The sequence below is a fragment of the Zingiber officinale genome, chromosome 3A, assembly GCF_018446385.1.
Source record: "Zingiber officinale cultivar Zhangliang chromosome 3A, Zo_v1.1, whole genome shotgun sequence".
Taxonomy (NCBI): Eukaryota; Viridiplantae; Streptophyta; class Magnoliopsida; order Zingiberales; family Zingiberaceae; genus Zingiber; species Zingiber officinale.
This window is the reverse complement of record NC_055990.1, coordinates 11,783,941-11,791,348: the sequence shown is the minus strand read 5'-3', so window position 1 is coordinate 11,791,348 and position 7,408 is coordinate 11,783,941. Positions and strand designations below refer to the sequence as shown.

At 41.4% G+C, this 7,408-nt stretch overlaps 1 long non-coding RNA gene across 1 annotated transcript; it reads right to left on the bottom strand.

Moving 5' to 3' along the window:
* Positions 1 to 278: 278 nt before the first annotated feature.
* Positions 279 to 2,327, bottom strand: LOC122051160. Its single transcript, XR_006131371.1, has 2 exons — positions 1,808 to 2,327; positions 279 to 679 (listed from the first exon to the last, which is right to left on the bottom strand). It is a non-coding gene; the product is annotated as an uncharacterized LOC122051160 (long non-coding RNA).
* Between the last annotated feature and the right edge of the window lie 5,081 nt (positions 2,328 to 7,408).

Here is a 7,408-nt window from a genome sequence, read left to right as displayed (position 1 = left end):
TTCATTACCAAATCTTTGCATAATTCGATCATGACTACTCCTACTGGTGACACATTGCAAAGAAATTCATTACTAGCCAAACCTTTAAACATTAAGAATGAAACATTAACTAAACAACAGTGAAACCTTAACTGAACTCATGGCAGATTAAAATTCCAGCAGTAACAAAAGAATACTGAGCATAGGAAACTGCCAATTCTTAGGAGAAATAAACTCTCATACCACAGTTTAGCTATCCAAGTATACTATTTACTGCAATTGAATTATTTTCTCTACAGCAGAAAGAGTTAAATTAATCATGCGACAGTTTTCCATTGAAACAAAACTCACTACTCAAACTTGAAAACTAATCCAGAATAAGGAAAAAGAACATGTTCTCAGCTTTAACAGTTAATCCAACTAACTGACAGGAAGATTACGAAACTAGTAATGCCAGGAAACTTCTCTACAGCAAACTCCAATTAATTGTTCTAACATTCAAAAGAAGCAATCTAAAACAATCCTTAGCAATGCAAAATAAATTCTACTTTAACAGAAACATAAACACCAGCAAATATGATTTCTAAACTCTTCTAGCAAGGTCCCAAGCTTCCATATCCGCCACCACACACACACCACCAACGTCTCCTTGTCGCCTTCCTCTATAACACTTTAGCTTTTCCCTTACTCTTATCTGTATCTGCAGTAGGAGGAAAGTAGTATCTATAAGCTAAAAGCTTAGTAAGTGCTTTCTACTCACAAAATCCGATAAGGAATGCATAAACATAAAAGAAAGCAGGGGGTACATGCTCAACATGAAAATAGCAAATAGAACTACATCATGCATCTCTAAAGGAAACAACCATTTAACTTGCTAAAATTTGCAACTGAGATAAAAGAGCTTGTTCTGTTTGTTTCCAAATTAATACTTTTATACTTTAAAATAATATTCAACTTTACTTGGGCCCGACATTGTACCACTTTGCGCGCCTTTCTTAATGAGAATTGAGGTAGCTAATCCCAAAACCATTAAGACACTTCTAGACCTTATGTCTAGGGGCAACTTGGAGCCCATCCCTTGGACTTTGTGTCCGGTACATGCCCTTTTAAAAGTAAAATACTTTTCTTTATATCCTTCTTTAAATACTTCTTCTAATAAAATGCCTTGGCATTTATTTAAGCACTTAGTGTGCTTTGATTCTAAATTCTGAAATTTAGGATCAGATTGTAACTTAGTATTGCTTTACTTGTACTTCTCTCATTTATTCAGCATACAAGAGATTCTAAACTATATGACACTGATATAAAAATATTAACCAGTACATATTCAAACAAAAACTCCACGATAATTTAAAAAAAAAACAACTATATCACTGAAATGTAACAGGATATGTTCAAACCGAATTCAACAGAATTCCACAGCCACTAAAAGAAGAATACATGGTCATAAGGAACAACTTTTAATCAGCTCACGGCAGTAACGGTTTTCCCCACAACAAGTTGTAAAAACTACCCCATTTTGAATCTTAACAGACCCTTAATCATACTGTAACTTGAAGGAAAAATCTAACTACTTAATCATGCTTAAAATGTAAGGTAATCCATCCAATTAGCATGCTGTGGTAATCAAGGAAAACCCCAAAAAAAACTTCTGCCCGTGCACTAAAAAACATCAACAGATTTAAACCAAAAACCTAAACCAATTTGCTAGATCAAGGTCAAAATCCGAAACCACATACCATGATAAAAGGCTACTGTTGTTCATCTTACAACAAAACACAAAATAAAAACCCGAGAGCTACTCCTACCGCAGGTGAGAAGCACTTACATCGGGTTCTTGGACTTACAACCGAAGAGAAGCGCCCTAGGGTTTCGGTGGAACTTCGATTCCACCTTTTTTTCCTTGTATTTCCCGAGCTCTCCCTGCCGGAATAGTCACCCACGAGTGGAGACCGGCCGGAAAACACCTCGCCGACGTCGTAAGGAGGAAACCCTAGCCTTGGCTGCGATTTCGCCCGAGGGAAGAAAACGGCGTCGCGTGCGTGAGGAGAAAAGGAGAGATTAGGTTTTAGGTTTCGGGAAGGAAATTAATCTCCTTAAATAACCTGGGTTATTTTGGTTCCATCTATTACTTAAATATCTTTGTTCCCACACTTAGTTAACAAAACGAGCTCAGCTCGGTTGGTTGGGTCGAATACTGCTTGGGCCGAGAGACTGGGTTCGAACCCTAGCTCTTGCACTTTGTGATTTTTTTTTTTTTAAACTTCCTCCTCCCGGTAAAAATGCCAAACGGACTCCAAAAATTGCATAAAAATACTCTAAAAATTCCTAAAAATCCCTAGAATATTTTAAAAGTATTTTCAGACATTTTCAAAGATATTTAGAACTCAAAGTAAGGAAAATTGGGTCGTTACAACTCCCCATACCTTATAAAAAGTTCGTCCTCGAACTTAGAATAGTTCTGGATATTTCTGCCTCATACTGTCCTCTCGTTCCCAAGTGACTTCCTCGTGCTTCTGGTTCTTCCAGACGACCTTCACTAATGGCACTTCTTTGTTCCTTGGTCTCTTGACTGCTCTGTCCACTATCTGTGTAGGTCTACTCTCATAACTAAGATCTTCTTGGATCTGCACTGACTGAGGTTCAATCACTTGGCTAGGGTCATGAAGACACTTCTTTAACATGGAGACATAAAACACATTGTGTACTGCTGACATGTCCAGTGGCAAGTCCAGCTTATAAGCTACTTTACCAATCCTTTCTGAAATCAGGTACGGTCCTACATAGCGAGGACTTAATTTGCCCTTCTTGCCAAATCTCATCACTCCCTTCATAGGAGCAACCTTGAGAAAGACTGAATCTCCTACTTGGAATTCCAGTGGCCTACGGCGTGTGTCAGCATAGCTTTTCTGTCTACTCTGGGCAGTCTCAATCCTCTGTCTGATTTTCTGAATAGCTTGAGTGGTTTCTTCTATCAGCTCTGTGTGAATGCCCAGCTCTACTTCCATTTCCTTTCTTTCACCTGCTTCTTGCCAGCATATAGGTGATCTGCACTTTCTGCCATACAACGCCTCATATGGTGCCATCCGATGGTGGCTTTAGCTATTGTTGTAGGCAAACTCAGCTAAGCACAGATACTTGCACCAATTCGCTTAAAATCTAGTGCACAAACCCCGAGCATATCTTCTAGGATCTGATTTACTCGCTCCGTCCATCGGTCCGAGGATGGAAGGTCTTGAACTGAGTTGGTGCCTAGTGCGATCGAACACACTCCCAGTGAGAGGTGAGCGCCCATCTCTATCGAAACAATAGATTTGGGAACTCCGTGAAGTCCGATCACCTCCTTAACATATAACTGTGTCAACTGCTCTATAGAGTGGGACACCTTGATGGCTAGAAAATGGGCAGACTTGGTCAATCTATCCACTATTACCCATATTACATCATATCCATTCGTAGTTCTTGGGAGACCTGTTATGAAGTCCATAGAGATGTCTTCCCACTTCCACTCTGGTATAGGAAGAGGCTGTAGAACTCCTCCTGGTCTCTGGTGTTCTGCTTTGACCCTCTTGACATATTTAGCTACATCTCTTTTGAGTCCAGACCACCAGAACCTCTGTTTCACGTCTTGGTACATCTTGGTAGAACCAGGATGCATAGAGTACGGTGTACTGTGAGCTTCTTCTAAAATTTTCTTTCTCAGCTCTTCATCATTGGGAACACAAAGGCGACTCCCCTGATAAAGAATTCCACTATCTGATACTCGAAATTTAGAATTTTCTTCTTCTCGTATCCCTTGCTTGATCTTTTGGATATCTGGATCTTCACTTTGCTTCTTCTGTATATCCTCAAGCAGGGTTGACTCTAGAGTCAATGCAGAGAGTTGCCCATAAATAATTTCCATACCAAAATCTGACAACTCCTTCTGCAGTGGTAGGGCTAATGATGACAAAGACATCAGGGATGCACTGGATTTTCTGCTTAGTGCATCTGCCACTTTATTAGCTTTGCCTGGATGGTAGAGGATTTCACAGTCATAATCTTTGACCAACTCTAGCCACCTGAGCCTCATGTTTAAGTCCTTCCGAGTGAAGAAGTACTTAAGACTCCGATGGTCTGTGAACACTGGACTCCATACAAATAGTGTCGCCAGAGTTTCAGTGCAACAATTGCCAGCTCAAGATCATGAGTGGGTAGTTCTTCTCATAGTCTTTGAGTTGTCGGAAGCATAAGCTATAACTTTTCCTTCCTGATGAGTATAGCTCCTAAGCCCATCTTGGAAGCATCACCAGATATCGAAACTCCCTCACTGCTCGGGATAGGAGCAGTCGAGTCTCTTCTTGAGCTCGGAAACTCGCATTTATCTCGACCATTCAAACCTCTTGTTCTTTCCGGTGAGGGTCAAGGAGAGGCTATTCGAAAGTCTTCCACGAATTTCCAGAATACCACTAAACCAAGGAAGCTTGATCTCCCGGCATTCTTGGGTCTCTTCCAATTGCTGACCGCTTACTTTGGCCACTTGTATGCCTTCTCTAGAAACGATGTGACCTAGAAACGCCACCGCTCCAACCCGAACTCGCACTTTGAGAATTTAGCATAGAGTTGCTTTTGTTGAAGGTCTGCAGAACTATTCTCAAGTGCGTGTCATGCTCCTCTGAATCCTGGAATAGACTAGAATGTCGTCGATGAACACAATGACAAACTTGTCAAGGTATTCACTGAACACTCTATTCATCAAATCCATGAAGACTGCAGGTGCATTAGTCACACCAAAAGGCATAACCACGAATTCATAGTGTCCATATCTGGTCCTGAAAGCAGTTCTGGGTATATCACTCTCCTTTACTTTTAACTGATGGTACCCAGAGCGCAGATCTATCTTAGAGAACACTGTTGCCCCTTTCAATTGATCAAATAAATCATCGATTCTGGGCAGTGGATACTTGTTCTTGCGCATAGATCCATCCTTCTTGACAAACAACACAGGAGCTCCCATGGTGAATGACTAGGGCGGATGAAGCCTTTGTCAAGCAGCTCCAAGTTGTTCTTGTAACTCTTTCAACTCCGCTGGGACATGCGGTATGGAGCTTTGAAATTGGCTCCAGGTAGTCCAGGTAGCTCTTCCAGGAATACCTCCGGATACTCACAGACTACCCGAACTTCCTCCTGCTTAGGTCTTTCTTCTTCCTTGGTACTCACAATGGATGCAAGAAAACCAACACACCCTTTAGCTAACATCCGGTGAGCTGTGAGAGAAGAGAGGAACTTCTGGGTCTTCCTCTTTGGTACTCCCAGAATTCAAAGGAAGGTTCACCTTCTACTAGGTTAACATATAGCTCTCGGTCCGAAATCCTGACTGGTATAGACCGAAGCCACTGGCTGGATTCCATGACGTCTCCGAAGGCGAGTTGTCGGGAACTTGAAATTCATGTTTTCAGAGGTACCGTAGTTCTTTGGCAAAAGGTATGGAGCTATATGCTGAAAAATAACTACTTGACTTGTTACGACCAGAATACTCTGGCACTATCGGCTGGAACTGGTGGAGCTTCCAACCTTCCTTGATCGAGGTCCTTCCAGAGTTGCGGGCATGTAATGTAACCGAGGCTTGCCTCCATATTGTATTGGCTGTGGACGAGGTGCTTTGAACTTGTTAGGACACTTGGCCATGTGTCCTTCTTGACCACAAGAATAACATCCGTCTTACCCAAGAGGCGGGCTCCTGGATGTGTTCTCCCACATTTGGGGCAGGGAAAGAGCTTGTTTGCTGGTTCTCCCTTCTGGTTACTTCCTGAATCCCACCGCTTCCTTTTAGTACCCTTGCCTTTCCAGTTCGATTATTTAACTGGGGTTTCGAATTTCCCCAGTCTTGGTCTCCATCTTGATTGGCTTGTGCCGCTCTCTTTGTGCCTTCATGCTGTTCAGATAGTGCTCACCTACTAAGGCTCTACTGACCAACTCTTCTCCAGTCAGGGGCTGATGAGTTCCACTGCTGTACTTACTAGTTCTGGGCAGAGACGAGCTAGCCTGTTGAATCTCTTAACCGCTTCCTCCACCGTCGATCCCCGTCTGAACTCCATAAACTCCTCGTAGTGCTTGTTAGTGATCTTTTGGCGAAAGAACTCGTCATAGAATTCTGTCTCAAAATCAATCAATTTCATCTTATTGATTGCCCTCTTGCTCTTCTCTCTCCCACCACTGCCTAGGTGCAGAAGGAGGCACACTTAACTTTCTCGACTTCTAGTCAAGAAGCTCCATGGTGCTCTCCATGTTTTGAACCAAGCTGGCACCAGAGAAATTCTCGATTTCAGTTTCATCCACCGAACGAGGTAGGATTCTTGTCTCGGTCGACTCCTTGGCGGTGGTGGAACCTCGATTACCGGAGTCTCCATTCTTGCTTAAGGAGTAGGAGGGATCGGTTGTTGATTTGCCATCGATTGGCAATTACTCATCGACTACTTGTTTCAAGTCAGCAACAACTTGAAAGATCGGCCCGTTGAGCCCTGCACCTCTTTCTCCTGCATTGGTCCTCAATACGAGCGGTACGGGGACGTCCTCTTCTCGACATCTAGTTAAACAAATAAAAAAATTTGATGATTTCTCTACCCTTTCTAAACATACCCATTTATATATTAAGAAAAGAAATAGCTAAAAAAAATAAAAATCTTATCTTACTCATTCACTTATAACTATCCATCCATACTGCAAATAATAATGTAAATAAAGGAAAGCAATAAAGAAAGAACTTAAATACTTTCTTACTTGAAGACGGTAAGGATGATGCTGATGTGTGTGTGTTGCTGGAAAATGGACCTGCTCTGATACCAACTGTAACAGCTCACCCTTCTTACTACTCCCCAAGGGTGAACGTTACTTAACTACTAACTATAAACTTCACTTAACTAGCGTTACTTTCTCTCATGTTAGCGGTACTTAAAATTTTCAGGAAATGAAATCCAAACATGCAATCATGTAATAGTTGCAACATGCAGAATTATGGTTCTTTTAAATATTCCCACTAAACATACAACACGTAAGAAAGTATAACATGCATTTCTAATTTTTTTCTTTTAAAACATGCTGTATTACCAAAGCAACCTAAGGCAACTGAAGGACTTTGGCAAATGCAATTCAGTGTGACACTAACATTAACAAGTTTCAAGCAACTGAACTTATTTAGTTACCAATGCATACAGACTATAGAAATTAAAAAAAAAAGACAGGCATGCATCTGGTCTTATTCACAGCAGCTTCAATCCCCACTACAATAGAAAAGAAATTCAAAACAGGCATGCATCTGATCTTATTAAATTAAAGCTTTCTGTAATTAACCATAACCGGACATTCACTACCAATGGGGTAGCAATGCAGTTGATGCATGAAATTATAAACCCCTCATACGGCAATTCTGGTCCAGGAATTTCCAACAAAA